Source organism: Ambystoma mexicanum, chromosome 9 (assembly GCF_040938575.1).
Source record: "Ambystoma mexicanum isolate Mex_15411 chromosome 9, UKY_AmexF1_1, whole genome shotgun sequence".
NCBI lineage: Eukaryota > Metazoa > Chordata > Amphibia > Caudata > Ambystomatidae > Ambystoma > Ambystoma mexicanum.
The window spans coordinates 431,955,906-431,976,164 of NC_090931.1; the positions used below are offsets into that span (position 1 = coordinate 431,955,906).

The following is a 20,259-nucleotide window of genomic DNA, read 5'->3' on the forward strand; positions in this document are numbered from 1 at the left end:
AATCGGCTCTTACCCACGGCCTTTTATAGAGACTTAGAATGAGGGACTTTATGCTAACGCCTTTTTCAAATCTGGGCATAATTGGTTCCCTTAATTCAAGTGAGGGTAAATCACCAATGTAATTTTGACATATTCATAACAAATCACAAATAAGTATACATTTTAAAACGTTGTGACAGATAATGGGTTGGGGAAAGGGAGGAAGTTCAGGGTTTCAAAGAAAAGAAAAGTAAAAAGAAATATGTAAGAAACTGATAAAAATATATTGGCAACATGTTATCAGTTAAGTCTGCATCGATTCCAAACGTTGTAGTTTCACAATGTACTACCACTAGGTTTACACTGGGCAGGGAGGCCATTTTAAACATATCCAGTCGCTTTTTACTCTACCACATTACAGATATTCCTTATTTTAGTGCACACAAAATGGCGTTGTGCCATCCAACATGGCACAGTTAAGAGTGTGCTAGTCAGTTAAACCATTTTGCATACATTGTTCCTTGGTAACTCCTTTCTACCATATTATACACATTTTCGTATTTTAAATATACATGGAATGATAGCTTACCATCAATCCTGTGTCCTTGTGTGCAGTCTGCTTAGTGTCAATGGGATAATCCCTCTGCACTAGAGCATGTCATCATCATCATTATTAGTTGTTATTTAGTTTTGTTTAGTTTGTTTATATTGTTTAATGCAAATGCGTGATGTAGCTTCCACTAATATATGCCTTGTATGTATTTCTCATGTTGCCCATTATCAGGGCACATCAGTATTATTTTCCACACACTTTCATATATAGCGTTAAAATAATAAATCTAAGTGCTCCTCGTCTGAGCGATAAGCTATTTTCCTAAGTAATAAGCTGCATACTTTCCACACGCTTTCATGTATAGAGTTAGGGTAATCAATCTAAGCGCTCCTAGTGTGCTGCATACTTTCGTTCCCACATTTCTCATGTTTCTTGTATTATTTCTATGTCTGTATAATGTGTTACTGTTAATGCGCTGGGCTCGCATTGTATGTTATATTTGCATTAGCCTTGCATTGCGATCAAAGACTCCCATTCCCCCTCTATATCCTTCGGATCATGTCTCGTGAAGTATCTTTGTTTGCTCAGTAATCCGAAGCGATTCACATTTTTCCGAGCGCTTACCTAGCGTATCTATTCCTCCATGCTTCCTGCGCGTCGGCTCTCGTGTTTCACTCGAACAGCCAACGCCATCTCTAAGTTGTTTATAGTCGTTTCCCTGGCAACGTCCAGTGTTCATGCCATCTTCACTTTCCATAGTTTTAGCATCCGCCATTTTTGGTATCCTGCTTACGGATTCCAGTAGTTCTATAAGTGATATGCCCAATTCTCTCCTACAGTTTATTATTTATACACTCACATCCTTCTTGTGTTAATTTTATTGTTGCACTTTGCGATTAGACGTGTCCTGACTTCAAAATATTACCTTTTAAGTACATTATAGTTATTCAAATTAACGGTCTCATTAACGGTCACATTTCTCTTGTATTTATCGAGGTAGTGCATTCAGAACTAATATGCCTATTCTGGATTGTTATGTTAGTTGCAATCGTTTGTAACTAATTTCTTTCATGTACTTACATTTCTCTTGCATTTATCTAGTTAGTGCGTTCAGAATGAACTATTATGCTGATTCTGGATTGCTCTGCTAGTTACAGTTGCTTGTAACTCACATCTCTGATGCTTTGTTCTAGTAAATGAACTGTGCGTCTTAATGGCATGTCAGTTTGGGATTGTTACAATAATTACAATTTGCGTTTTCGTTGTTCAGATTAACGCTCACATTTCTCCTGCATTTCTCTAGATTACACATTTAGAACTTAATCAGAATCATGATTAATTTTACTTGTTTCCAATGGAACAAGGTATTTTTGACTGAACAATGTTAACAAATAAGCGTGCAGTTTATTTTGTCATACAATCTTCTAGCCCTCACTTATTAGGTTATTGTAAAGCTATTCTTCGAGTACCAATCATTCTCCTAGTTCATCTATTCTGGTTGGTCAATATGGTTATCTCGACTCATTCGTCCAAGATACAGTTGTGTTTAAGAATTGAGTTGGGTTTTATTCTTAGAAACCTGGCTCATGAATACTGTTTCTCCTATATCGTTGTTGGGTAACTCATTAGACCCTGGGAGCAGGGCATACCCTATTATCTCGCATTTTGTTTGATTATAGACTTCACTCCAAGAATGAGACCATTTCATTATCTGTGTTAAAACCAATTTCTGTGACCCTAAATTTACAAATAAGCCTTGCTTCTGCTTGCCTATGCATAATTTCCCTATTCCCCCCCTCTCCTGCCAAGCTTAACCTTCTGTAGGCCTATATATTTAATGTCCTTTTTACTGTCCATCTGATGTTCCGACTGCCAATGCTGGGCTAGAGGGAATCTCAGATCCTGGCTACCTATTGTTGCCAGGTGCTCTCTTATTCTAGTCCTAAATTCCTTGATCGTGCTCACTATATACAGTTTCTCACATTTACAGATTATACCGTATACAACATATTTCGTTTGACAGTTTATGCTATCTCTGATTTTAGTTTCTGTTTCATTCATGTCTGTAAAGGTACTTGTATTCCTCTAGGCATATTTGCACATTGTGCATGTTCCACACTTCCTAAATCCACCCCTGCTAGGCTGAAGCCATGTTCTAACCAGTGTCTCCTCTTCCTCGGTTAGCAATGATAGGCTTAGTATATTTTTCAAAGTTCTCGCTCTTCTATAGATAATCTGTGGATTTTTCTCCACATGCTCACGTACATGTTGATGTAATCCAAGTAAATACCAATGTTTTTTCAAGATTCTATTTATCACATAGTAGTTGTTGCAGTACATGGTTACAAATCCCACTTTGTCGTATTTGTTCTTTTGTTGTTTGTTCTTTTGGATCAACGTCTGATTCTGTGATGGTTCACATGCTCTCTCATATGCTTCATTGATATTTTTGTCGGTGTATCCTCTTTGCTGAAAACGCTCAGTCAATAGTTTGCATTCTTCTTCAAAAATGTGCTGGTCCTTTCAGTTCCTGCGTGTCCTTATAAACTCTCCTGTTGGGATGTTTCGTATCGTTGGTTTAAAGTGACACCTGGTTGCGTAAAGGGTAGAGTTAATCTCTGTTTCCTTCCTATATGTAAATCTCTAGGTGATCCCCAAGTGCATGGATTGTCAAATCCAGAAAATTGACAGTGCTTCCACTGCAGGTTCCTGTGAATTGTACCCCAAAGTCTTTTTTGTTGATCCTCCATGTAAACTCGTCAAACGGCTGTGTTGTTCCTTTCCATATTAGTAAAACGTCATCTATGTAGCGTGTCCATAATGCCACCTTTTCTGAAAATGCTTCATCCATGTATACTACTAAATCTTCATAGAAGCCCATAAATAAATTGGCCAGAGCACGTGCCTACTTGGTGCCCATGGCTACCCCCTTTGTCTGTTGAAAAAATGTAATGTTAAAGATGAATATGTTGTAGTCCAGGGTTACTTGTAACATCTCCTTGATCATTTCCACTTCTTGGTAGTATGAAGCTGATTCTTCTTTGAACGTGTAGTCTATGGACTTTATTGTTAGGTCATGATTGATTGACATATATAAAGCTTTGACGTCCAAGGTGGCCACGTTAAGCAGAAGTGCGCTTACCTGTGTGTGCCATTGCCTTGTGCCTCTAGTTTTATGGATGCTCTCTCTGCTTCCTGGTGATCATTCCTACGTAACATCATGAGAAAAAATTCTGGCAGAATGCGAGGTCTCTGTGTTGCAACAATGTGTGTGTGTGTGTGCGTGTGCGTATGTGTGTGCTAGAAAATACATGTTGGCTAACAGTGTGTGACTGCTCACTACAAGGTTCTGTTCCATATGAGGATCAATCTGCCCTTGGATTCCTCACCCTCTTCCTGGAAGACTACTTTGCACAAGATGTTGGAAAGAGGAAAGTGACTCTGAGTGATCCTACTTGTGGGTAGCGCTACACAGTACTTGGATTTAACCAGCCCCCAGAATGCCCCAAGCCTCATCAGATGACTCCACATATGTGGTTTTATACAGCTAATAGGGGTGAGGATTTGCATGAAACAATACAACTGTGTTTAGGCACCGAGAATGATGAAGGGCGGGCATGTAAAGTCAAATGACAAACTCTGATTTTCTACAGGCTTGGCAGAACACAACCTGCCACGTTGGCAGTTGCAGGTGTACATATCCAGAAATATGCCATGCAGTATTCTAGGAAATCTACATGCATTATTTTACACCCATATTTCGAAGAAGGAAATGGATTGATTGTAGTGGCACTACTGTACCCCTTTATTTAAGCACAAACAGGTACATTCTGAAACGTTTGTGCATTACATTGCAAAGGTAGTGAGAAGTTGAGCTTCAAAGATATCAACTTTTTCACTCTCTAAACCTTTTTTTGTTACATTGAAGTTAAGCCATTGCGCTTCCCTTCAAAATATAAAAAACATTCTGTAGAATTGTTTACATGTTTACCTCCATCTCTAGGGTTGGGGCAAAACCTGGATTTGGATTATGAGGTATTTTCATTGATATTATAGTAGGAATTATTACCTATTGTATGCCTTTAAAAAACAGCATGCAATAATTTCACCAGGCTTATAATTATGAATGTGGTCAAACAGAGTCTGCCTGAATACGAGGTTCGCGGAATGGGTTAACGGGCTCCGCTAATGGAGGCGGACCCGTTAAACCCGTCCCGCGAAATTACGAGGTCCCCTCGCGGGACCCGGTAAGGACGCCTGGTAAAATCAGGCGTCGTTACCGGGTCCCGCGAGGGGAAGAGGGAGCTAACAGCTCGTAATCGGCCTTTTGTTTGCTCCCTCTCCCATTCCCATTGAGTCCTATGGGGGCTCAGATGGGAATGGGGAAGGCCCGGGTTCCCAGAGGGAGGAATTACCGGGCCCTCTGTACTCGGATTGGCCCGGTAATTCCCCATTCTGGGAACCCGGTAAAGGAGCCTGGTTTGCCGGCAGCCATGGAGCTAATAGCTCCATGGCTACATCCAAACTCGTAATGAGGCCCAGTATGTGTTAATAACGCCTAGTTTTACCATTACCACATTACTCATAATGAGGACCTCAAAGTGCAAATATCTGTTTACAGTTAAGCTACTTGACACAAGCTCTTATAGTATACATATTAAAACTTGTGTGTAGATTTTAACTTAGGAAGGAACATTGTAAAACAAAAAAAAAATCATTTGATTACAACATTGCCAGTTGCTAAAGGCAACAGTAGCAATCTGCTTGCATTTCGCTTCAATATAGAAAAAAATGAAAATGAGTTTTAACATGTTTACTGCCATCTCTGCTGGAAGTAAAAATTGGATTTTGGTTATGAAGTATATTCATTCATAATATGGTATGAATGACTGCATGACTGTTATAGTACTGCACGCAATAATTTCACTAACCCTATAATTAGGAAGGTGGTAAAAACAGACAGTGGGCCTCATTACGAGTCCGGCGGTAGCTGTGCCAGGAAATCTGGCAGGCTGCTGCCGGACCGGTAATTCCATTCCCCCTCCGTGATTGCTGGAATCACCGGGTCATTACAATCCCGGTGACCCGGTAATTCTGGAGGCGGACTTCTGTTAAGCCCCATCCCCATGGAGTCCTTTAGGCCTCCATGGGGATGGGGACCATGTAAACACTGGTTCCGTCTATGAAAGAGCCGGTGTTTCCATGTCCGCCTGCAGGCGGGTGGTGTTAAGTCTGCCAGGTCAGACCTGGCGGGAGTGACACCTCCCGCCTGCAGGACTCGGAATCAGCTGGTCCGGAAACAACGGTGGCGGCGGATTTACCACCACCTTTGTTTCCAGACCTGCAGGGTCGTAATGAGGCCCAGTATTTGTAAATAACACTTAGTTTTACAATGAGCGCGCTACTCATAAATTCAGAAAAATTGAATTTTTTGGATAGTGCTTCCTTGAAATGGAGACCTTAATGCATATCTTGTCAAATGGCTGAACTAGAAAGAAAGAAAATGTAAAAAATGGGAGCACCAGTGATGAGACTCAAGACATGCACATATGACTTCTCGCTTCACCCAGCCATTTTGAAGCTCTGGCCCACCAATGATCTGGCAATGATATGCTCTCAAGCACTTATGTGCTTGAAAATGGTGCGCGTGAGTGCGTAGTGGAAAGGGCATGCGTGAGCAGGCATGATGATCCCCTTAAAACAGACAAGGAAACACCTAATGGCAAAGCGAAAAGACAGCCCAAAACATGGCTGGATCAGCCGAAGTATTGGGGCAACTACTTGACGAATATTATTAAACAAATTACTTTATTATGTATTAATATGTACATAGAATATTAATATATAAGGGGATATGAACGGAGCGGCATACGGCGAGTCCTTCAGCTACTCCAACCGCCAGCTCCTCTGTTCTCCGTTCCATTCCCCGCATTCTCCTTCCAGAATCCTCACTACATCATAGTTAGATGTAATATGCAATACTACACATCCCTCTTCTTCCACAAGACCTTCCTCATTCACTAAAGTCCATCACATGACTGGGTCTCCGATAGTTCCTTCCAAACCTTGATCTTGAAGATTGTACTGCCACTGGTATATGTGTTCAATTTAATGGAAAGGATAAATCATGACTCATCATATCCTTATCTATATCCTTATCTACATCCACTCCTTCCACATCCTTAACATTACTACAATTTGTCATCACCATTACACAACCATTGTTCCATACTCTCCCATCTTGAGTTCTCACTGCGTGTTTTAATACTTCAATTACTTTAATGGGATTCGACCACTTGCTCCCTTTCGTCCTCAATGTCTCTGGTAGTTTAGTCCTCACATAACATCCTATATAGGGCCCCTTATTGACCCTAAATCTCCTGTTATCATGCCATGCCTTATTAATACTTTGGGCCTCATTACACGGACGGCGGTAAGGGTTAACGGTCACCGTTAATGGCAACGGTGACCGTTAACCCTTACCGCCGTACTACGAGGTCCCTTTGCGGGTTGGAGGAATTAACGCCTGCTTCTTGCAGGCGTTAAAAACCAACCCGCTAAGGGACCTCGGAGCTAATTACGGCACCGCAAAATTGCGGTGCCGTAATTAGCGCCTTCCCCATTCCCATAGAGCCCTATGGGGCAGAAATGGGAATGGGGAAGGGCAATGGCGGAAAGGGGATTTACCGCCCCTCCAACCTTGGAATGGGGCGGTAAATCCCCTTTCCGCCAAGGCGGTGCCGGTAATTTACCGGCATGGTCCAGGGTGCTAATAGCACCCTGGATTACCGCCTTCCGTGTAATGAGGCCCTTTGTCTCTTCCTGATCTTGGCTTCAACATCATTGGTCGACACTTCCATACCTAGCACATCACACATTCACCCTGGAACTAACTTGGTGGTTGCTTTCTTGCCCCTACTCAACCCTGAAAGGTGACATTCCTGTCGTACTATGTGGAGTGAATCTATGCACTATAACAGTCATTCTAACTACTTCTTTCCAATCCTTTCCATTCGACCATGCCCATCTAATAGCACCCTTGAGTATTTTATTATATCTTTGCACAATGCCATTTCGTCTGGGGGTGATAAATGGCACTGGTAGCATAAGTAATGGACTTCCATTTTAAATACTCTTCAATTTCCTTGGATATAAACTGGGAACCATTATCAGACAACATAATTTCCGGATACTCTTCCCGACCACATACTTCTTCTAGAAATGCAATGACATTTCTAGACGTAACACTTGACAACAACATCTTTACTTCTGCCAACCTAGTTAGCATATCAATCACTACAATACAAAATGTTTGACACCCATCACTCCACACAGGACCTACAATGTCTATACCCACTTTCTTCCATGGTCTATCAGGTATATCAGTCATTACCATAGGATATTCCTCAACCACACAGCTTTTGTCAGATTTATTGCAAAGGATACAGTTTCTAACATTCCTTTCGATTTGTGCATCACAGCCCGGCCACCAATATGTATTTCTTATTCTATTCTTCGTTTTGGAGATTCATTGGTGTGCTTCATGTCCTAACTCTGTTATCTTCTCTCTGATACCCTCAGGTGGAATCAATCTGTCCCCCCTGAGCAGATATTCATTCTGGATACTTAATTCATCTCTGACACTCCAAAACCCTTGAACTCCCGCTTCTTGAACTTTACTACTGGGAACAGTTCTTCTGTTAATATTTTCGATAACAAACTTAATTTTAGCATCTTTGATCATCCCTTCCAACCATTCATCTCTGGAAATGGCTGTATCTTGAAGCGCACAAATCATCTCTTGTTGTTCTTCTACTCCTTCACTCTCCTCCTGAGAGTTTGTTAATCTGGACAGACAATCTGCAGCATAGTTCTTCACACCAGGAATGTATTTTATTACTACATCAAATTCTTGCATTCTATAAACCCATCGCATTATTCTCCCTGATACTTTAGCCAATCCTTTAGTCATGAACACTTCAACAAGTGGCTTGAGGTCAATATGTATTTCAAAACTTGTTCCCCACACAAAACTTCTAAATGTATTAACCGCCCATACAATGGCCAATGCTTCCCTTTCTATAGTCGCGTATGCTTTCTCTGCTCCTTTCAGTAATCGTGAAGCAAATGCTATCATTTTCTCTTCCCCTTCATTTAATTGTGTTAACACTGCCCCCAGCCCAACATTGCTGGCATCTGTTGTAATCATTGTACGTTGTCCCCTTACATACTTTTTCAAGTCTGGTACTGTTCCCAAAGCATTCTTGATGTATTTCAACTTTTTTTCACACTCTTCACTCCATTCAAATTTTTTATTCATTTACGTGAGGTCTCTCAACACAGCTGTATGATCAACAAATTTCCTCACATACGTTGAATAATATTCGGCCATGCCTAAGAATGTCCGTAGCTGCTCTTTATTGCTTGGAATGGCCATCCTTTCTATTGCTGACATCAAATCTGGTTTGGGTGCAATCCCTTCTTTTGATATGACATGACCCAAATATTCAATTTCTTTTCTATCAATCTTTGATTTTTCCTTGCTAAGAGTCATGCCTACTTTGTGTAACTTCCTTAATACTTTCTCTAGTCTTCTATCATGTTCTTGCTGATCTTTAGCATATATGAGAAGGTCATCTTGAAAAAAAATGGCATCCTCCGATACTGATACAATCCTTCAGGCATAATGAATGCAGTTATAAGTCTTGAGTCTTTAAGCAACAAAACTTGATGCTATGCAGACATGAGATCTAACGTTAAATACTTTAGCTGATCCTATCATCGACAATAGTTCTTGAATATTTGGCAATGGGTGTCTTTCTGGAATAATACATTTGTTTAACTCCCTCAAGTCAATGCACACTCTGACTTTTCCTGAGCTCTTCCTCACAATTACTAGCGGTGACACCCATTCTGCAGCATCAATTCTTTCAATTATGCCCTGTTCTTCTAACTTTTTTAATTCCTTCTTTACTTCTTCTCTCATGGCCAACAGAACACTCCTTAACGTTTGGGCAACTGGCTTGCACTTTTCTCTGAGTTGCATGTGGTGTGTGACACCCTTTACGCATCCTATTCCATCTCTGAACACTTCATCCTTTATTCTTTCTGTAGCCATTTCGTTTGATTCTATAACATAAATGGATTCTTCTGCACTGGCATCTAGTCGCACCTTGAGTCATGCCTGGTGCGTCCAGCTGAATAAGGGTGATGCACCTCTTTTTGATAGACGTTTCCAGTTGTTGTCCTGTCTCGAAACGCCAATGTGGCTTTGAACCATCCTATAATGTCAATTTTTATTCCTCCATAGGCACTGGGATTGATGTCTGGTTCATTTAAACCAATCTTTTTCCATATGGTTTCTGGTAATAATGTATATATTGCTCCAGAATCCGTCATCATTTTTATTGGAGTGCCATTTATCATAATAATGGTCTTTGGACTTTCTAATTCCACATCATTATCATTGTCACTGATAGCAAAAACATATTCCTCTCATTATCTCCATCACCGATCCAATTCATATTGCCTTTATCTATCCTGCAACACTTGGCTAGATGACCTCTTCCATTGCAGTTCCTGCAAATTTTATGAATAGCAGGGCATTCAGGGATATTGGCCCTGCATGTTGGGCTGTCACATATGAAGCAAGTTCTGCTCCTTCCTCTGCCTCTTTGACCAATTTGGGGTTGGCGAGTAGTTGTGAAGCATCCTCGGTTGTATCCACTGTACACACGTGCAAATCCTCGACTTCTCACATCTCCATTATACCTGAATGCGCCTTGCGCTTTGAATTCTTCTTGTCTCCTCATCGATGAAGTATGATTGTTTCCAATGTCAGGCTGTGCAATTTGAATAGCATTGACATGGGTTCTGTTTTCAATGAGGTGGCTTTTTACCCTTCCAATGTCTTTACGCAATTTTCCATGTGTTCTACTTCTTTGGCAATGCGTAACACTACATCGAAGGTTGGACGTCTTCTGCCCACAATCTTTCTCTGATTTTAGTACTGCTACATTTCAGCATAAATTGATCCCTCAATCTCTCTTCTAATTGGTGTCTGAATTTACAATTCTTGGCAAGTTTTCTTAGACTTGTTATATATTGTTCGACACTTTCCCCTGTTTCTTGTGACCTTTTGCCAAATTTGTACCTTTCCAGTACAGTACTTAACTTCTTTTCATAATTTTTGTTCAGCTTCGCAATGCATTTTTTGTATTCGTTCATATCCCCTTCATCTTGTAGATCTGGTAAATCTTCATACTTTTCCTGGCCTGCTGGCCCCAAGCAATGTAATAGCAGTGACTTTTTCTCTCTACACTGTAGTTTGTGCCACACACTACAGTAGCATAATGCTCAAAAGATTTTAGCCATCTTTTCCACGGCAAGTTCGGTTCCCCAACTTCTGCCAAGAACATGGCTGGTGGGGGAACACTATGCATTGACATATTTCTGGTATGGAGATGATCTCCAGCACCACTCCTATCAATGCTTCTGCTATCTATGCACTCCTCAATTCTCCTCTATGTTTGACGGCTTTTTTTAATTTTTATTTACTTTGCACTGTATCTTATATGCACAGTCAGTATTATTTGCTTTGGTTTTATTGTTATTGTTGTAGAGTGCAATAACTAAATGATTTATCTCCTCTCTTTTCTTTTTTTTTTACTGTGACGAGGAAGAGCAGATAATGTAATGATAATCTTTATTTTTCATTTTACTGTGACGAAGAAGAGCAGATCATGTAATGGTAATCTTTATCCTTCTTGTCCGTTCCTAGTTTCCGCATTCGTGGACACGTGATTTGCCTGCTTGGAATGTGGGGGTGAATATATTAACTTAATTGGCGTAACGTAACGCGCCGCATATATTCATGGGCGTCGGTTACTCACTAGTCACGGCAACGTAACAGTGCTTCAAAGATGGCCGCACTTATTTGATGTATGTGACGTCATTGCAGGGTCCTTTACTTTAATTCAGCTAGCACTGAGCTTTTCATATGAGGCAGAAGCTTTGTTAGAAAACTGTGAGTTTGCTTTCTTTACATTAATTCCCCCTTTTTTTTACCTTTGTATCTTCTCGCTGTCTCCTTGCTGCTTACACGCAGTCAAACTGTGCTGGTTGCTATTCTTCTTTCCTTTCCCATTCTGCGCTGTCACTCGAACTGATCAGATCCTTGGCCAGATTGTGTACGCTGATGGGCCAAAGATCCTCAACGCCATGTGAAGAATTGGGGCAACTATTTGACGAATATTATTAAACAAATTACTTTGTTATGTATTAATATGTGCATAGAATATTTATATATATCGGGATATGAACGAAGCGGCAAACAGAGGGTCCTTCAGCTACTCCAACCGCCAGCTCCTCTGTTCTCCATTCCATTCCCTGCATTCTCCTTCCAGAATCCTCACTACATCATAGTTAGATGTAATATGCAATACTACACCGCATGACAAGTCAATTTTCGAGCAACAATATGATTAATATTTGTCAATTAAACAACGATTCAGGGTGATAAAAAAGTGCACCATTTTCAAATGTTGCTCTACACTACAGTAGGTCAATGGCATGGATATCACCTCCAGACCATCGTTCTTTAGCCCGCCAAGCTATTATAGAAAGGGGAAAGACCATATACAAATCAGGCTTGGGCTCACCCCAAAAGGGGGTGTTCACCCCAAACAAACAAGCCATTTAAGCAGTTCAGATGGCACGTTGACTATTATTGAATTAGCAAATATATATTACAATGATCGTTTTCTACTGAATAGGCCCACTGTTGTCCCCGATATCAGACCATAAGATTCCTTTACTGTGGGTGCTTTACAAAAACCATCCAATTACTACATCGGTATATAAACAGGCCATGAAGAACGCCAGAATGCAGAATGTGCACAAGCCACTAGCCATTGAATAGTGAGAAGTGACTCTTGGTGAGTAAGAAATGGTGTGCTGTCTGTACGTACAGAGCTGAGTAATATATTGACCAATGAACTGCCTCAGAAGTGCTTTAGAATTGCATGATTGGTCTCGTTATTTGCTAATTATTATGGGGAATGGCTGAAAACACTTACCACTAAATGTTATCTAGGCAAAAAGCGTTTTCTAATGACACCATGATTCTGTTCGTTTTTATTATATTATTTTTTTCTATGTTTGTATTTCTTTTTTGTCTTTCTCCTTTTTTTCAGTATTCCTTTTTCCTACCACTTGTAGTTTGTTCTTACACTTCTCTCTAATCTCTTTTGCAGGAGGTTGAGCAGGAAGAAGAAAGGCTGCGTCACCAAGCATATGATATGGCCGAACATAAAATGTGAGTCTTGTCAATTTTAGATAAAATGAGTAAGGGGCATAGTTCACAAATGGTTCCCTAAACCACCATCACCTCTACATTCTTGGAGGAAATTGTCAGGTATTAAGGTTTGTGATCTATCATAAACTTCTAAATTTTAGCCAGGGCAAAGAGAATATAATATCAATCTTCAATTTAATATACATTTATTGGAGTTCAAACATGTCTTCATCACCTCTTGGGGTCATTTTCCAAGTCCCTCCAAATTGCGCAGACGGGGCAACTTACTAAAGCAAGTCCGCTCCATGCAATTCTTACGTGTAAATATGCACTGAAATCCAATTTGTCCAGGTTTCCATACATTTAACTCCTCATTATGCGAGCGATTGTAAAAACCTCCCCTTGTGTACGTGCCTGTCTGGAGGCAATTATATGAATTCCAGGTGCTAAAAGCAGGAGAATTCCATACGAATCCTGAGCATCTCATTCCAAAACAACATTGCATGTGGGCAGAGATGCTATGGGATTTCTCTGGTGAAGCAGATGGGGTGGTAAATTCAAATATTCTGATCCGTACCACCGCTCTACCATATAAACCCATCAAAGAAACAAGCCTATGTTTTACAGCGGAGGAACGCCAAGAGGTTGCAGGGCAAAATTCCTGCCTGGTTTCCAAGAAAAGCATTTTTTCCTGCTTTCATGCCAAAAATCCAGTTGCCGACCAAGTGTCCTCAAAGACAAATTGAGGATGAGAGATTGAAAAAGTGAGTACGAAGTTCTGTATGAAAAATGGGATGAAACAAGTGACATTAAAATAGGGGCGGGTGTAGTGAGGTTAATATCAATTTCAGGGTTCAAAATACTTAATTTCAAGGTAATTATTTAACGTTTTACATTATGTTTCGTGCTTATTTCGGAAGAAAGGTTGTTGTTATTTTTCTTCTCAGTTCATTAAATGTGTTATTTTCAAGTACAATATGTTCCAAATCAAGATGATTACACATATGCACTGCTGGCTCTGCCACAACCATCATTAGTAAGCAATTGGATTTACATTTGCCATGGACACAGAAGGCTGTTGGAACTCTTAGAAAGACCGAAAGAACCTGCTTGCGTTGCTACCGTGAACCCAAGATGTGGCTCCCCCCTTAGTGACACATCTCTATGTAGAAAGGAATCAGGGCCCTGAAATCAGATGGAAACGACCAGCAATAGGAGCATTAGCAGCATGAAAAGGTTCAGGTCTGTTATTCCTTCTAAGAGCAAAGCAAAGACCTTAGGTGGAATGGTCTCCACACTTAAACAAGACCCATTGATCATCCTTGGGTATGTCAAAAATGATATCCTTCCCCTTGGCCATAAGGAGACATTCACAGAATTTGACACTGTCTGGCAATATTGTTATAGGATTGTGGAGGACCCAGACATTTAAACTAGGGCTTATAACTGCACATGCAAGACGTGAATAAACTATTCTAGATGTCTTAAGTTGAAAAGAGGTGCAGCAGCAACTTTTTCAAAAATGTTTTGCCTCATTCCAGTATCGGTAAAGGCAGGCATAGTACTCACCTCCGATACTTTCTATGACAACTCCAGTGTAGTTTAATTCTCCATACAACCAGTAGTGAGGACTAACAAGCATATGCAAATCTGTGTCGTTGTTAGCTAAACCAGGTATTCGCACCACACAGAGATCATTCTTGACCTCATCCTAACCAATCAGAATGTTCAGAGCCCAGTCAATGCTCTGGTATTGACTGCATTATGAACATTTGGATTTGAAAAGCAGGCCAGGAAACCACAATGCAATTCCCAGCCAAGGTTTCTTTCAACAAGACACTTCCTTTCTGGGAGGACCATTTTTGTGGCAAAATCCTATTTAACACACCAAAGAGAATGGGAATATGTATTTACTTAATGAACTGATTTATTTTACATGATGCCAAATGCATGCAAATTATTATTATTATTATTATTAATATTATGGTATTTATTGAGCGCGGCCCTAGCTTTGAGAAGCAACATTTTGGTTTTCAGAGGTAACAACATAACATATATACAGCGGGAGGTAAGATAGAGAGGGAGACAGAGGAGGGGTACAGCTGTACAGGGTAGCGGGTAGGAGAGGGCCGGACGGTATCTAGCAAGTCAGGAGGTGCAGGGGGAGACGTGTTGGCCTAGGTGTTGAGAAGGAGACACTCCTTGAAGATGTGGGTCTTGAGTTCTTTTCTGAATTGTAGGAGCGTGTGGGCGATTCTAATGCTGACAGAGAGGAAGTTCCATAATCTTGGGGCGTACGCAGAGAAGGCTCGTTTTCGGTCCTTTCCATTTTGCAGCGACGGATTTCAAGTCTGCATGTGTCCTGGCTTCTAGTGGTGCACTGTCCACCGGAAATGCTCAGATTCTCTGTGAGATAGCTGGGTGACTTGAAGATGCCTGCCTTATAGTTAATGCAGCAAGACTTGAAGGTGATTTGTGCATGTAGTGGGAGCCAGTGAAGGTCGATGAAGCCCGGGGTTATGTGGTCGCATCTGCGAAGACCCTTAATGAGGCATGGGGTAGCATGTAGGACACTTCTCAGGGGCACACGAGAGGATGATGGGAGGCTTTTGAGGAGGGCATTACCCCCATCTAGGTTGGATAGGACCTGTGCTTGAACGTGGATCTAAAGCTCTCCAGAGGGAGGAAGGGCTTGACTTTCCACAGGAGGGAGAGCTGCTACCAAGCTGTCTTAGTTTTCTTAACTATGTGTGTCTTGAAGGAGAGGTGTTTGTCCTTGTGGAACCCAAGGGACTTAGCGCAGGAGGTGAGCTCGGGTGTGAAGCCCTCAAGGTACATGGTTGATAGCCAGGTCTGTATGTCTGGGTGTTCAGTGTTGTTATTGAGGTGTAGGAATTCGGTCTTGTGGTGATTGAGCTTGAAGCATGTACTGGACATCCACCACTGGATAAGGGAGAGGCAGGTTTTTACTCAGCTTGTCTATTTAGTTCACTCAATATTAAAGTAACGTTATTATGTCACCACCAAAACTCCAAAACATGTATTGTTACTAACACAATGTACTAATATCCTTATAGACCTCAGGCAGAATCTCTTGGGATAATGACCCTTCCACAACTTATGGCCCTCAGCTTCGCTTGGGACCATAACTTGGTGGCAGGTTAATATACAGCAATAATAACCCATCCCTCTGTCGATAAGGCTACAAAATACCTTCAAAAAGTATCTTTCATATCCTCACCAATTTGTAGGGATTGCAAAGATGAACAATGTGAAACTGACATGAATTTGTGATGTAGCAGCTATGAGAAGAAATCACTTATTGCATCCGAGAAGTATGTGCATTTTAGATAGGTGAGGAACCTGTGAATGTTATCGGTTTCTTATAAGAGGAACTTTATGCAATTTTGATACCCCACTTCTTTGAAGTCTGGACAGTTTTGTGGGGTCCCAAATAACCTGATTATAATAAATATGTCTTTTCAGAGTAGTGGCAGCTATGTTTGAAAATGAGCATATTTGGGGTTCAGAACAATATCTGGATCTCTGATCAATTACACGGTGTCAAGGATGTCAAGGAGCATGAAGACATTGGAGATATCCCTTGTATCACCTCAAATGTGTACAGGGTCAATTTAAGCCAATTCATCCACCTGCCAGTGCATTACCACCCGAACAGGGTACTAGCTAGTGTTTTCTGAGTCTGCTCTGGTGTAGCCTTGGGCATTTCTGATGAAAGTAAATGGTTCTTGGACAGGACAACTTCTGCCATTTTCCCAGCCTTGTGGCGCTCGGTCCTGTATGTTATGGACTGGGTTTGGAGGTAGGGGTTAGAGAAGGATATACACAATGTGAAACCTTGGGGGGTGGGGAGGTTGATTGGTGCAGATTGAGAGCACAAATTATCTGTGCTATCTGTGCACTAGTAACATTTTAGGGGAGTAGGGTTAGGGCAGTTGGTGCTCGTGTGGCTATGGGGGAGCCGTATTGTTGTTCTTTGACTCTGTTGTTTGCAAAAGAGTTATGTCCAAAAGAATGGGTATTCTGGGGGTTATAATGTGGTGGGATGGTGGGCAAAGTGGATAATGATGGGTATGTATTTGGGGTGGTTGTTCAAGAGGCTGGGCCACTGCTGTGTGTACATTCTAATGCTTGGTGTATGTGGTCTAAGATGTAGGCACTCTTGCTTCATTCTGGTCATCTAAGATTGCTTTTCTGAGTGGCATTCTCTTGCATGTGCGATAGTCTGCGAGTAATGTTATCAGCACTGAGCAGTCAGCATATGAGACGTTTCTTTTCTTTTTTATAATGAGGAGGGATTTCTTCTAACAATGTGAATTTGCAGCAAAGAAATGTCGTTTGTTTTATTTCATGATGGTTTAAGAGGCAGCTTGGCATGTATTCATCAGCTTAGGTTTCCAGGTTGAGGTATCGTATCCTAAGTACAATGTGATATGTGCTGTTGCCAGTCTAGTTCAATTAGCTTTTCTTGTTGATTTAACTATTTGAGATTTTTAAGCAGGTGTCACTGGGGTTGGGTGGGAAACCTGACATATGTCCTATTGCTGAACTTTCCAGGCTCAGGGTTGTTGTCCTGAGTAGGTGGTGATGTTTTCTCTTGCTGGCTTGTTTGTCGCACAGCGACAGGTTTGCCCATCTTGTGAGATGCCAGCATTGGTATTATGCTTCCTTCTATGACCTAGTGTACACCTACATTTTCAGGAGTTTCTGAAAGGTCACATAGTCCTCCTTTGTGCATAGTATCCAGAACATGGAGTTCCAGAAGTTAGTAGCCACAGAATCAAAGTAAGCAGCTTTTTGATGTTTTCTGATGTATTCTACTACAGTCACAAGGCTACCTTGTTTAATTGTAAATTCACACCCGGGGAAGGGTGCTCAGTCAATCAAGTGACTAGAACAGTGGTATGGTGAAAGAGGTTGGCAAATTCAAGTTGCTGCGGGATGGTTTTCCTAATGTCTGATGGGATTTGATCTGTTGGCACTCTTGCTTGATGCTGGCACTGACTAATAGAGAGAATTCCTGTTCTGTGAATGACCAAACTAATGTCAAGATGCAGGGATGCAAAGCAGTCGGGTTGAGCCTGGGTCTGTTCTCATGGTCCAAGTGGTCATCTGTATTTCTGTCACTTTATTTATGAAGTAGGATGAGATGGTGATGCAGAGTTATTTTTTTTAAAGATATCAATCAGTTTGTTTCTGCTCGTCCTTGGGTTCAATATCTCCTGAATATCTTTTAACATTTCTCTGGATACGTTTGAACATTTCTTTTTGTGGTTCCTGTTCTTGATCCATTTAGTGGGATTTCTAGTATAGTAGGCTTTCTTGTCTTTGAAGGGTTTTCTCCAAATAGAACTCCCGTTGTTAGGGCTGTGGGGTTTGTCTGTGCTTCAATTGTTTTTGCTGTAGATTGTTCCATCTTTCTGTTCATTTTTTAGTTTGGGAAAGTTTGTCGCATACCCTCTTGCTGCATATTGGTGTTCTGAATGTTTAAATGGTTCATTTGGAACCATCTTGTCAAGGGTGTGTGTTACCCATTCATGAAGTCTGTTATCCAGGTTCGAGGCGGCTAATGCTGTGTATAGATCCTTCAGTGTGACGTCTTTCCATGCTCTTTTAGCCTCGGGTGGAGTCTTAATAAACTGACTCTGAATAATGTCAAGGGGCGAAGATCCTGACCTGTATTGCAAGGGAGTGTGAAGAAGGGGCCACCGTTGTGAGCTTTCCATTTCAGAAAAGTTAGTTAAGTGTGTGTCCAGTTGTGTGGCTGGGTCTTCTCACAAGCGGCTTGAAGCTAATCGCTTATAGGTTAGCATGGAGGACCGTGGCCACAGTGTGAAGTCTCCTTTCCAACCATATATTAGCCAGATAATCCTCAGAGAGGTGTGTAGCCGCATTGGAGAATGGGTCCAATCTTACCACTGGCACACTAGCTTGATGCATAGTGCATATTACCTTAAGCTATGTGGTGTGCTTCATAGATTTCCAGCTAGAAGGTGAAAAATGCTTTAAAGTGAGTAAAGTCTTACAGTGATCTTGTTACCTGTGGCAGATGAGAGAAACTAACATTCTCAATTAAAGCCATAAATAGATTTGAGTAAATTATTAACAGGCACTGAGCAGAAGCAGGGAGAAAGAGCGAGATAAACGGCAGGTTGTGTTGAAAAAAGCATACAAGTAGTAAGCAATCCTTTAAAGAATATACCTGAGCATTTCAGGAGGGGCTGGACAATAGAGCAAAGATACATAGAACTTATGATTGGCAATAGACATGATTTTGCATCTGAAAAAGCTCTGACAGTTCAAGATATGGTCACTGTGCTTACTACCAATTTGGCTAGCATTTCAGATAAACTAGCACCACTTAAACACAAAAAGATACGTAAAGACAACAACAATAAAAAGACCTGGTTTTCTGAGGAAATGAGAAAACTCAAATCAGTCTCGATGAAATCCTACTACGTTTGGAAACGGGACCCCAACCCAGTCTCACTAACCTCTTATAAGACAGCTGCCCTGGACTATAAAAATGCTATACTTTTGGCTAAGAGAAACTATCAGAACACTTGCATAAGCAATGCTGTTTCTGACACTAAAGAATTGTTTAGCACTTTAAAGGAACAGGAATGTACGCCTGCCCCTCTGGGCTTAGCTGAAACAAACAATAAGGACTGGTGTCAACTAATCCAAAATGGTCTGCAAAGTAAGCTGAATAATATCTGAGCAATTATGCTGGAAACAAAGAATCAGATTTCGGCTTCCTCGAATATTACGACACCGAATGTCTTTATAAGGAATCCAGATAATCCCATTTTCAATTTTCATTCAATAACTGAAACTGAACTTGAAAAAATAATAGGGCAGATGAAACCATCACAATGCAGAGGTGATGCATGTGCTTATACGATTATCAAATTCTGTGCTCCATCCTTAGTTAAAGCAATCTGTATCTTTGTTAACGCATCACTTAAGGAAGGGAAAGTACCTTTGGAACTAAAACAAACTAAAGTTACCCCTATCATCAAGAAACCAGGATTGTCAAGAGATAATCCTTTGAACTTCCGCCCAATTTCAAATACTCCATTCTTGTTGAAAATTCTTGGTAGAGTGGCTTACCATCAGATTGCCAAACACTTGAATCAACATCCCATACTGCACTCTCATCAATCAGGTTTCAGAAAACAGTTCGGAACTGAGACCTCTTTTCTGGAGTTAAAATCTAGGTTATTAACACAAATGAACAAGAGTGGGCTCTCATTGATCATATCATTGGATCAATCTGCAGCCTTTGATTTAATCGAACACTCTACTGAACATGAGGCTCAAGGAAGTGGCTAACTTCTCCAACCAGGCCGCTGCTTGGATCGCTTCCTTTTTAGAACAAAGACACAGTAGTGTCTGTTCGGATAACACA

The 20,259-nt window shown here is 41.0% G+C and overlaps 1 long non-coding RNA gene across 1 annotated transcript in view; it reads left to right on the top strand.

Moving 5' to 3' along the window:
• Nucleotides 1-20,259, top strand: part of LOC138489655 (uncharacterized) — a 55,786-nt gene that overhangs the window by 3,117 nt on the left and 32,410 nt on the right. Inside the window, exon 2 of the long non-coding RNA XR_011274853.1 lies at nt 12,787-12,848. This is a non-coding gene — a long non-coding RNA (uncharacterized lncRNA). The remainder of the gene's footprint in view (nt 1-12,786; nt 12,849-20,259) is intronic.